The sequence below is a fragment of the Capsicum annuum genome, chromosome 6 (genome assembly GCF_002878395.1).
Source record: "Capsicum annuum cultivar UCD-10X-F1 chromosome 6, UCD10Xv1.1, whole genome shotgun sequence".
Lineage (NCBI taxonomy): Eukaryota > Viridiplantae > Streptophyta > Magnoliopsida > Solanales > Solanaceae > Capsicum > Capsicum annuum.
The window spans coordinates 70333386-70346881 of record NC_061116.1 but is presented as its reverse complement, the minus strand read 5'-3'; positions in this window follow the sequence as shown (position 1 = coordinate 70346881).

The window sequence follows — 13496 nt, the reverse complement described above, 5'->3', positions numbered from 1 at the left end:
GAGCATATAAAAAAGGATAAAAAATAAGAAATTTCACTATAGAGATAAGACTCTGTCCAATGACTTATAGGGAGATATGATGAGTTTTACTATTGAAGAAGAAGAAGACAAGAAATGGATCTGATAATGAGTCATCGTTAGCCTAGAAGACCCATTGCCTATAGCGTAGCCATTGCCGACCTTATTTTTCTATTTTATTTTGGCTAGGTTGTTAGGTTATTTTATGAAACTATAAATACTTCATTTATGTTTTTGTATTAGTCGATACACTTTTTACATTCACAACATTATATTGATTCCAAGATTTACCTTTTGATCTTGGAATCCATTGTTTATGGTCTTTACGGTTGATTATTAATTTGAGATTCTGGGTTTTATTCATTAATTCTTGTCTGATTTTTCTTATGGTTTCTTTATTAAATTTAATGGATGTTTTTGCAAACATGTGTAGGTAAACCACCTAACTAGGGTTGTGGAAACTTTGGGTGAATAACTAAGTAGATAAAGTTTGAGGTCTTTCTAAATTAGTATTCATGTTTACATTGTAATCATCTTCGGTCTGATTGCTTTTGTAACTACTGCAGAAGTTAAGAACTTTCCTGTATTCAAGGTCATCTTCACAAGAAAGGTTGAGATTAGGAAAATAAAACTGCAATAGTAATTTGAGGCTACTAACCCTCATCTAATTAACTTGACACCCAAAAAGAGATAGTTAAACTGGAATCCAAGACAAGGTGATTGGTGATACAAATCTTGTAAGATTTTTCATGCAAAGCAATGAGTTAGTTCGATGGAACACAATATGTCTATAGAGTTAGGAAGTCAATGGGAACACTGTCTTAGTATTCAACTCAGGTTGATTTCAACCCAAAAAGCAACGAAGATTTGTTACCCTTGATATTGTTTTCACTAAGTACCCCTATTTACTTTTTTGTATTATTCTATCTAATTTAGCAAATTTGTGAGAGATATTCAGCCTATTCTCATTGGGGTCAACCCCAACCACTATTGGGTTACTTTATTTGACAACGACTATGGCGTGCTTTCTTTGGAGGTATAACTTATGAGACATAAAATTTTGACATCATTTCAAGGGAATATGATTGCGAATTAGTTGATTGATGTTTTTGAGGCTGTTTTGGTTTACTTTTTATATTTCTTAGGGTGTATGTCAATTTATGTCCAAAACTACGAGTCAAGGCAATCCCTTAATCCCACTTGATTCATAGCTTGAAAGAACCCTATGACAGAATCATAAAATGTCAAAGCATGATTTTTAAGTTCATCATGAGTTGTTTCAAGATGATCCAGTTGAGTTGAATCCTCCACCTTTACTTGGTGTTTAGGAAATAGTTGTGCAAACTACTGCATGGTTTCTAGATGAAGCAAATCCAAGAAGGGATGAGGCTGCTCGTCGTATATAGCTCATGAGGAAAAACAAAAGCAGAAAGAAAAGTTTTGAGCTAAACTTGATAGAGGTAGAAGAGATAGAGTTCAAGTGCAATACTTGCCAACATATAATAATTCAAAAGATGACTTGAGGCATATTGATCCTATTAGGATAAGAGAAATCATCCATCCTAAATTACCCCAAGAAGTAAAGTTTGATATTACGAATGTTATAATTCAGCTACTCAAATTTGAAGAGTATGCTTGTTTGTTTGCCAATAAATAACATAAACATGCACATCATGAATTTTATGGGGACCTGCACTTCATATAATTTACCTGGGGTGAGTCATGAAGCTTTAAGACCGAGATTCTTCCCATTCTCTCTAATAGGTGAGTGATATTATGGCTAGGGGAACTATCCCGTGGGTCCATTACTAGTTGCAATGAGTTATGAAAATAGTTCTTGGAATGATTTTTCCTTCCTTTTTGAATATGCAATTGAAGGATGAGATCTATAATTTCAGGCAATTGTATTCTAGACCATATATGAGGTAGCGTTGAGGTTCAATAAAAAGTTGTTAATCGAGCCCAATCACAGCATTTTGGGGAGAATTTGCTTGAGATATTTTATCGAGTCCTAAATGTCAACACCAAGGCTGTTACGGACACTATTACTTATCGAACTTTCATGAGCCTTTGTTAGGAATTAGCTTAAAAATATTAGATTGGGTCTCTATGACCAATCGAGGGTGGCATCCTCGGGAGGCCTAAAGAGGAGTCAGTACTTATGATATTGGTTCTTCCAGCGAGCAGAGAATCATAAATGATATAGTGGCTCAACAAGTTGTAAAGCTTAGGGTGGGGATTGGGTTATTGACCAATTAATTTGCAACTTTGAGCATAGAAAACGTGAATGTTGTGGGCACACAAGGTAAGTATTTGAACCTATATAATTTAGATATTAAGAAAGATATGAAGTACCTTGATAGTGTGGTGGCAGGTTTTTGAGCCAAGGTCTAAGAGTTTACTCAAGACACTTGGAACTTAAGGAAAGAAAATTAAGTTCATAACTATTGTAGGGATACATATAGCAATCAGAGAAAAGATAAATGGTAACTGGAGATGAAAGAATGACTATAAGGAGAAGAAAGGTACATATGTTCCTTTCAGGAACCCTAATACTGATTCAAGGATAGAAGCATTGCTGACTATGTGGGTTAAGGGTTTAGAGAATTAGGAGAGTTGCCTTAAGGAGATTAAGGTAGATATTTCAGGACAGAGCTAAAAAGTTAAATCGTATGCTACCGTGATTAAGAAGCTGGAGCAATAATTTGGTCAAATGTCTACTACTCTAAATCCGCATTACTCAGGCACTCTTTCAAGAAACACTACGCAAAATTTAAAAAAATGATAGTCACTACCTATCCATCACTACTTAAAGTGGTAAGGCTACTATTAATCCTCCTATGACTATAGATGATGAGGTTTTAAATTATGTTGTTGATATTAATAATGCACCGAAAATAGAATTTAAAAAGTTTGTGACAATGATGAGTCATCCTAAAAATTGATGGGTATTAATAAATGAGTTTATAAGTATAAAGGTAAGGGGAAGAAAGTCAATTTTATAGTGCCATGACCCCCTCCCCTACCTTTTCTTCTAAGATTGAAGAAGAGGTAAGAGGAAGGGAAGTATTAGAAGTTTATTTTAATGTTGAAAAAACTATCTGTTAATATTCCTCTTATGGATGCATTAAAGTAGATGCCTACCTATGTAATGTTCATGAAAGATCTCGTTACTAAGAAGTGGATGGTGATTTTTGATCCTACTGATAATATGCAATATTGTAGTGCTATTTATTTTTGTTCTTTGGTTGAGTAGAATAAGGACCCTAAACTTTCACTATTCCTTGAACTATTAGATCTCTTAATTTTGTGAGCATTGTGTGACTTGGGAGCTAGCATAAATATGATGTCTGTAGTGGTGTACAAATAATTAGGGATGGGGACACCAAAGCCGACGTCACTGAGATTATTAATGACTGACAAGACTATATAGGCTTTGGTATATTGTGTAATGGTTTGGTGAAGGTACCTTCTTTTATCTTCCCAGATGATTTTGTTATCCTTGACTATCAGGTTGATTATGATATTTATGTTATCTTAGAAAGGCCTTTCCTAGCCATGGACAGGTCATTATTTGACATGGAGATAGGACATATAAAGTTCAGGCTCAATCACAAATAGGTTAATATTAATATGGGCAAGTCAATGTGGAAACTGAAAGACATGAAGGTGGTTCCTATGGTAGAAACTACTAAGTATGAAACATTGAGTTTGCCCATTGAAGATAGACTTAGTGTTGAGGTACTAGTAGCGGTGATCATGAACTTTGACAGTGACGTCATTGATGAATATGATGAGATGGTCAGTGCACTCTATGGTCGAGGTTCTTATTCTTGTGAACTAAAAAAAGTTTGATCTTGACTTGAAGAATAGGGAGACTCCTCCAAATCAACTATTTATTGAGGAGACATCGATCTTGGAATTAAAGGTCCTCCTTCCTCACTTGTAATATACACTTTTAGGGGCTGATAATACCTTAATGATCATTATTGCCACTAATTTATTAGATACATAGGTTGAGGCAGTGATTTTAGGTTTGCAAAGATTTAAAAGGGTCGTTGGATGGACTATTACAGATATTTTAGGGATTCCACCTACCATTCATACTCATAAAATTCAGCTTGAACTGGATTGTGTGTCAAGTATCAAGCACCAGCATTATTTGAACCCATCTATGCAACAATGGTAAGGAAAGAGATTACAAAGTGGTTAGATTTAGACGTTGTTTATCCCATTGAGGACATCAAGTGGGTGAGCATAATCCAATCTGGACCTAAGAATGATGGGATCATTATTATCCTAACGATAAGAATGAGTTAGTTCCCATAAGCCTGATTACTAGATGGAGAGTGTGCATGGATTACCGAAAGTTTAACACTTGGACACAAAAGGACCATTTTCCTATGCCATTCATGGATCAGATACTAGATAGACTTATAGGCAGAGGTTGGTACTATTTTATAATGGTTATTCATGGTACAATCAGATTTCTATTGTGTCAAAAGACTAAGATAATACTCCTTTCACATGCCCATATGGTACTTTTCCATTCATGAGAATGTCATTTCTACTTTGCAATACTCCTGCCACCTTCCAGGTTGTATGATGTTGATATTTTCTAATATGGTGGAGGATACCATAGAGGTCTTCATGGATGAATTTTTAGTAGTTGAGTACTCTTTTGATATCTATTTAACTTTTTTGGCCAATGTACTTTAGAGATATATAGAGTGTAACATGGTTTTGAATTGGGAAAAGTACTATTTTATTATGAAGAAAGGGATTTTTCTCAAACATAAGATTTTTAAGAGGGGTATTGAGGTTGACATGGAAAAGATATAGGTGATTGAAAAATTACCACCATTGGTTCCAGTTAAAGGTATTATAAGTTTCTTGGGTCATGCTCGCTTCTATGAGAGGTTCATGAAGGACTTCTCTAAAATTGTTAATCCATTATGCAAGCTTTTAGAGAAGGAAGTGAAGTTCGTGTTTGATGATGCTTGTCTCATGGACTTTGACTTCCTTAGGGAGCGGTTGATCTCGGCTCCTATTATTGTGTCTCTAGATTGACCCTTACCTTTATATGTGATGTACAATGCTAGTGGTATGTATTTAAGATATGTCCTAGGCTAATGACGTGAGAATATCCTTCACCCCATCTACTATGCCCAGCAAATCATTAAACCCTACATAGAAAAATTATACAATTACTAAGCAGGAGTTACTTATGGTGGTTTTTACTTTTGAGAACTTATGACCCTACTTGATAGGTACCAAAGTCATTGTTCATACAAATCATGTAGCATGAGGTATCTTAGGTCAAGGTAAGATGCTAAGCTAAGATTGATTTGTTGGGTACTCTTGTTGTAAGAATTTGAATTTGAGGTGAAAGATTAAAAAGGGATTAAAACAAGGTTACAAAAGACCTATCCCTCCTTGAAGATAAGGAAATATTGAAACTAGGGGATGAGCTTAAAATAGATGATAGTTTTCGAGATGAGCGGGTCTTGGCAATATCTCAAGACTTAATCCCCTAGTTTGCTAATTTTACAAACTTTTTGGAAAGTGATTTTGTCCCAAAAGACTTACTGTTTTAGCAGTATAAGCGATCCATGCACGAGGTGAGAATGTTTTTCAAGAATGAGGCTTATCTCTTTTGAGTATGTGCGAATGGAGTTATTTGGGGGTGTATTCCTGAGATAGAGATGATGAGTATCCTTGAGGCTTGTCATTCTTCCCCAGTTAAGGGTCATCATTGTGGTACCTGTAAACCCCATAAAATTCTACAGTATGGGTACTATTGGCTGACTATTTACAAAAACGCTCATGATTATGCTCGGTCTTGTGCTCAGTGTCAGCGGCAAGGTAATATTTCATGGAAACATGAACTCCCTATGTCACCTATCTTGGAGTTAGGGTTGTTTGATGTATGGGGAATTGATTTTATGGGTCCGTTTGTGAGTTCCTATGCAATGAAGTATATACTAGTGGCAGTCGATTATGTTTCAAAGTGGATGGAGGAAATTGCACTTCCCAAAAATGAGGGTGATACAAAAATGACCTAAAAATATGAAGACTAATAGAAAAAAGATAACAAACAAATACAATAAAGTAAGATAGATAGCTTGACATACGAGATTACAAGAAAAAGGAACCAAACCATGTGTCAAATGATAGACCCCTAATACCCACAATAACAACACTAAACTCTTACGGTAACCGCTAAGGGAATCAACTCTGTCTTACAACCACCGTTTCTAAGAAAAGAGTAATAATGAATTTTTCAAGACGTACACTATTTGGCTTTTCCAAGACCTACACTACTTGGCTTTTCCAAGCCCTACACTACACTCTCAAAGAGAGAAGAATAAGATTTTCAATGTCTTTCAATTATACATAATCAACTAAAGAGAAAATGAAATAATAGAAGACTATTTCTAGGCTAGCTTATTACATAGCAAAATGGACAAAATACCCTTAATGAAAGGGGTGGTCATTGAGTGATTTTCCAATAAGTGTAATCCCCAAAATACCCTTAATGAAGGGTTCTTCTTCAATGCTCCAAAAATAAGGGGTCATGCTTCAACACTTGTGGACTCAGGTTGGCATCACCCCACGCAATCTTCCACACATGGGTTTACTTTATGGCATTCTCAAAATGGGTCCTCCATGCATGTTCTTGTGTCCTCGAGGTGACCAAGTCTTGAATCTTTATGCATTGGCCTCCAATGATGTTTTCAAAAGCATAGATGGCCATTTGGGTTGTATCATCCTCCCCTTATTGAAAAAAACAAGACCTCAAATCCATACCTTGCAAAACTAAAGAAAACCAAACAAGTACAACTTCCCTATGGCATAAGGGTTAGGGTTAGTACAACAAATAACATCATCATGCCAAGGTGGTATATACTTGAGATATAACCACGAATCCTTTGTCTTAGTCATGAAAAGCTTAGTAAGAATGTTACAAAGGAAATAGCTATGACAAGTATCAAGATATAAAGAAACTACAAAGGTCTTAATAGTATCACTAAGTCCAAAAGGTAAGGCTACCCTAGTCTTAGGAACCATAAAGCACAATTTTTTCATTACCTCTTCAAGTGGTCTCATCAAACGTGGTGCCACTATTAGTCTCAAAGTCCATAAATTTCATATAGCATTATCAATCAAACAAGTGGACCAACCAACAAGACCCTTACCTCTACTTAATACAAACTCGAAACTAGCATGGATATCATCATAAGCAAAGAGGTAGTATAGGAAATAATCAAGTATAAAGACGTGCACGGGTGAAAACAACACATTTAAGCACATACACGCTCTTTCCTTCAAACAAATAGACAACTTGACATCCACATGTTGGGATTCATGCAACTTAAGAACGAGTGTGTTAAGAATGGATGCATATTTAAAAGCATTACCCCTAGGAGACAATGACATTTTTGCTCTCGGGTTTTCAAGAATGACACTTTGCTTGTCATGTAGACCAAGCAACAAGTTGGGTGCGCCAACATCATCATATCCACATTTGGCACCAGGGTCAAATGGAAAGAGTGGCCATAAACATGGGTCTAGACAACACTCTTTTTCTCCATCGGCTTCACCCAATCTAAAAGAAATACTCTCTATAATAGCATACATATCATTAAAAGCAAATAGTGAGTATAGAAAGATATCACTCAAGTCAACTTCAACTAAGGTGTGACACATAAAGTCATACATAGTAGTAGAAGAAGTAATTTCCAAGCAATAGATACTTTCTCCTTTTATGAGAAAACCTTCGAGTAGACACATACCACCACCAAAATCAAAGGAATCATTCCTTAAGTCTTCACAAGAAGCAAGCAATTCATCCTTGTAGTCATCAATCATGGGTGGGATGTCATACAACGGTTCACAACCACACTCTATTTTCAAGTAAAAATCACTTATTGTGTTTCTTAAGAATTTAAGAAAGTTAAAATTATCATCACCTAATTGATTATTCCTTTCCAAGACCACACATTCCTTTCCCTTAAGAGTACTCTCATCTTCCAAGAACAGATTTCCATCTTTAGGAGGAATGTTGTCATGGCATAGTGGGTTAGCATAGGTTATAACTTTCAAGATAAGCTACACCTTCAACTTCATTGTCACCACTAGCTTCATTAGGGGTGACTATATTATCTTCAAATAAGATAATATACCTAAATAGAGTTGGATCCATTTCCCGAGCAAATTCGGAACAAACACGTTCATCACTCTCTAAAAGATCAATATCAAGTTTCAAAGATATTTCAAGTACAAGATTATCCCAAGAATAACTCTCGGGTTCACTCCCATATTTTGGACCAACATCTTCAAGTATTTCACTAACTGTTTTATATTAAGCACATCACATACATAATCAAGTGGTGGGAAATTTTTACAAATAAGTTGATCAACACCAATTACACAAGATGGTGTACTTTTGTTTAACATATAGGCTTTAACACTAGGTGAACATAAATTGATCTTACAATCAGAGTCAATTTGGTCATCCATAGGATCAACTAGTGTATCCACACTTATAACATGCACATCATCAACAATTGGCAAGGAATCAATAGACAATGTACTTTTATTCAACACATTGGCTTCAACACTAGGTGGATTTGAATTGATCTTACAAGAAAAGTCAATTCAGTCATCAATAGGATCAAATAGTGTATCCATACTCACAATATGTACATCATCATCAAAAGGCAAAGAAATAATGGACTCACAAATAGATAAGCTACCACTCACACTCAATGGGCTACTAGCCACATAATAATCATTCATATGCATAAAAGTGAAGAGTTAGCTATTATACCTTGACGTTCATGAGTATGTTAGTATTTACCTCGGTGTGAAATTCCGCCACAAGCTTAGGCAGCAAAATTTCTTTGGGAAGCTCTCTTCGCAAGTTGCTTGGACAATTGGATTTTTAGGAAAGAGTTTGGGTAACAATTGGCGCATAATTTCAATATGGCACTTCATATTTTCAAGACCGTCATTGATGCGATCACATACAATATTAAAATTATGGGCAACCATGGTACCTTACAAAAAAAAACAACAACAAACAAAATAAAACAAAAAATATTAGTAGTAAAAGATCCTTACCAACACTTGAATACACTCACCTTTGTGATCCTCAATATTGAAGCGGCGATTATTGAAAGTTGCTTATACTCTTGTAGTCAATAAGGTGTCAATCACTACTTCGAAGCCAGAATAGATTCTTGTTTGATGGACAAAAGACACAAAATAGAAAATTCTACTTACGAACTTGAAACAAAAAGTTACGACGACTAAAAAATGAGAAAAGCACATAAAGAACGAAAACACGAAAGAAAAGGACTCAAAACTAACTCACAACCTATTAGAAAATTACTAATTTGTCAATTAGCACTGCAATAAACAAAAATTCAACTAAGAATCAAGAATAGAAACCCAAAATTTAGTTGTTGCAAAGTTGTGATGTGGCAGCCTGTGGTTGGACTATAATTTTGAATTTTTTTTTAGTTTCCAAGTTGTGTTTTCAGCCAATCCTCAACCAAGGGAGTGTAAATTCAATTTTTGGAGGAAAAAACACAAGGTTTTGAGCCTTTTTCAAGTTCAAATGAATTTGAATTGAAATGGTCCCTCCCTTGTACTTTCAATTGTACTTGTTCTTGTACTTGCTTATTCCTTCCCTTTTGTTGTTTTCATTCTTTTGGATGACTAGAAAGGTGCTTGAAAATTTCCTTGAACAAGGAGCGCACTCTCTTTCCTCCTTTTTTAAGACCAAACATTCTTTTGAATATTCTTCTCCAACAAGATATGAAGATGATAAAGAACAACAAGAATATTCAATAGTTGACCAACTTTTGACCATAAGGCAAATGACCTCCAAATTTAAATTTTCTTGTAGATCTAGGTTCCCTTTGCCAATATAAGCACAAATAACACAAAATAACTTCAAACCAATATCACAATCACAACTCCAACATGGATCTACCTTCAAAAAGCTTCAAACTCTAACAATGGTGGAATACTCAAAACAACCCGGATCTTGCTCAAATCTTAGATCTAGACTCTATTAGTGCTAGAGAACAAGGATCTATCACTACAAACTCACAAAATAAACAAAAATAAAGTAGATCTAAGTTTCAAAATCTGCCCAAACACAAAAAATAGGATTAACTACTTTTTTGTGAGATTTTTGATTTTCTACACTTCTTCTAGTGTTAGAAACAAAGATCTAACACTAGAAACACACAAAACACAAAAAAATAAAGTCTCAAAAATTGAAAAACCCTAAAAATGTGAACAATAACTTTTCTTTTTTTTTCTTTTTCACTTTATTTTTTATTTTCAAGATAACAATCCCAAGATTGATTTTGTTGGAACAAAATCAAACGTTTCTCTGATATCAAATAATATAAGAATGACCTAAAGAGATGAATACTAAGAGAAACAAGATAACAAACAAATGTAATAAAGTAAGATAGATAGCTTGAGATATGAGATTACAAGAAAAAGTAACCAAATTGTGTATCAAACAATAAGACCCTTAAGACCCACAATAACAACACCAAATTCTTACGGTGACCATTAAGGGAATACAATCTGCCTTGCAATCACCGTTTCAAAGTAAAGATCAATAATATCTTTTCTAAGCCCAACACTACTTGAGTTTTCCAGGCCCTACACTACACTCTCAAAGAGAGAAGAAGAAACTTTCAATATCTTTCAAATATCCATAATCAACTAAAGAGAAAATGACCTAATAGAAGACTATTTATAGGACAGCTTATTACATAGCAAAATAGCCAAAACACCCTTATTTAAAGGGGTGGTCATGGAGTATTTTTCCAACAAGTGTAATCCCCAAAATACCTTTAATGAAGGGTGCTTCTTCAATGCTCCAAAAACAAGGGGTCATGTTTCAACGCTTGTGGACTCAGGTTGGCATCACCCTATGCAATCTTCCACACATGGGTTTGCTTTATGTCATGCTCAAAACGGGTCCACCATGCATGTTCTTGTGTCCTCGAGGTGACCAAGTCTTGAGTCTTTATGCATTGGCCTTCAATGTTGTCTTCAAAAGCATAGATATCCATTTGGCTTGTATCAGAGGGTCAAAGTATCACTATATTCTTAAAGAAGAACATATTTTCTCGATTTGGCACTCAAGTGCTATTATTAGTGATAGTAGGTATCACTTCTGTAATCATCTTTTCAAGGCACTACTCAAAAAATATTGTGTAAAGAATAAGGTAGCAATAGCTTACAATCCATAGAAGAGTGGCAAGTTGAGGTCTTCAATCATGAGATCAAGTCCATATTGGCAAAAACTGTGAATGATAATAGGACTAATTTGTCAAAAAAGCTAGACGATGCCTTTTCAACCTACTGAACAGTTTTTAATACCCCCATAGATTTCTCCCTATATCAGTTTATGTATGTAAAGCCATGCCACTTATTAGTCAACTTGAGCACTAGGCACTATAGACATTGAAAAAGCTGAATTTTCATTGCAGTAATGCATTAAATTTGAGGATGAGCAAGGTCAATGAGTTGGATGAATTTTTATCTGAGCCTATGAGAGTTCATCTTTGTACAAGGTAAAGATGAATTTGTATCATGATAAAAATTTCAAGGAAAGGGTGTTTTATCATGGTGATATGGTTCTATTTTATAATTTAAGACTTTTCTTATTTTTGTGAAAGCGAAGTCTAGCTGGTATGGACCATTCACTATGGTTAGAGTGTTCTCAAATGGTTCTATTGAGTTGAAGCGAGATGGTAAAACTCTACTTATGGTGAATGGCCAACGTGTTAAGCACTATATGGGAAACTCTGATGAAGTAAAAGTATATGTTGATATAAGCCTTGGTGAAGTCAGAGTAATCAAAGAAGATAAATCTTTCTATTATGTTTAATAAGGCATTACATTGGAGGCAACCCATGAAATTATTGGTGATTTTTTAGTATTGATCATATCTACTTCGTTCCTCTATGTTAAATCAAGAATTGTATTGGAAGAAACCTATATTTTATACTTATTACATTATAGGGTAACTTAGGTGTTTAGTGTTCAGTGCCGGAAATTGCCGAAAAAGATTAGATATTTTTTTGTTGCCCAGATCCCTATGAGTCATAGGACCATCAAGAGCATCAACTGTGACATCTCTAAGGTAAGTGATCTCTGGAGTCATGACAACTCTTAGAAGGAATCATTGTTAGTGACAAAGATTCATCACCTTGAGTCATCAGGACTGGTGACCCAGGTAAGGTTTTGACTCTTCATAGAGGAATTGTATGACTTGTAGGCACAGACTACAAGTCATTATCATGATTCATCATCAGATCCAACATTACAGACCCAATAAGTTGACCCAATTTGATTCACATGTAATAAAAGGGAATTGAATCCCAAAATTGATTCTCCTTCTATTTTGAAATTGTGTTACTCCCCCCATTCCCATAAAAACTTTACATACCTTACATACAACCTTAATCATCCTTTAGAAACCTTAAAATTAATATCTAACCACTATATAAGTTTTATTCTCAAGAACAGGTTCACAAAACTCTAAGGAATCTAAGTAAATCTTCCTCCACTTTTGAATCAAGTGTTTTTAATATGATGTTGTACATTCGGAATGAATGCTTAACTACTAGTGAAAATATTTTGGATTCCATTAATGATTTGCCCAGGGTTAAACAAAATTATTATAAGTTCTTGAGAATCTTCAAAATAGCAAGGAAATAGACTTGATTTTGAGATGGGATGAATTTGTAGTTAAATTTGTTATTAAAATTGTAGGGGAAATCTAAGTAACCCTCATGTAATACCCCGCATATTTCTAAGCTAGGAAGTGAATAAGTATTCCTACATATAAAATCTCCTATATTGTTATTCATACTTGAGTACATGACTTACAATGAATATCCTAGTGATAGGATAGCTTATGATGTATTAGGCATGTTCATATGAGTCACTTAAGGTAATACAAGCTAAGAGTTTTTGAATACATCAAGTTTTAGTGTTTGATTGTGCAAGGATCATCTTTGAACGAGTATAACTCGATGTTACTTTGGTATTGTGGCTGATTTAGACCTACCAAATTGTAGAGAATCGAATTAGCTTTCCAATGATACCAATTTCATCTTAATCCAATACCCGAGCAAAAAGTTATGCCTATTTTCGTGAGAGACAGTAAGGATAGGCGATTGGTTAGGCGCCGCCAAACCAAACATAGGCGATTGGTTAGGCGCCACCCAACCTAGCTTAGGCAATCACTTGGGCGCCACCTAAGTCAGTTCCACGTGCCAAAAATACTCCGTTTTGAGTTATTTTAAGGGTAATTAAGTCTTTTAACACTCCTTACACGTCCCTAAACTTAACCCTACGAAATATATAGCTTCTAAACATGTTACAACCCTATTATCATCTCAAAGTTCATCATCCAAGAGCACTAAGAGAGA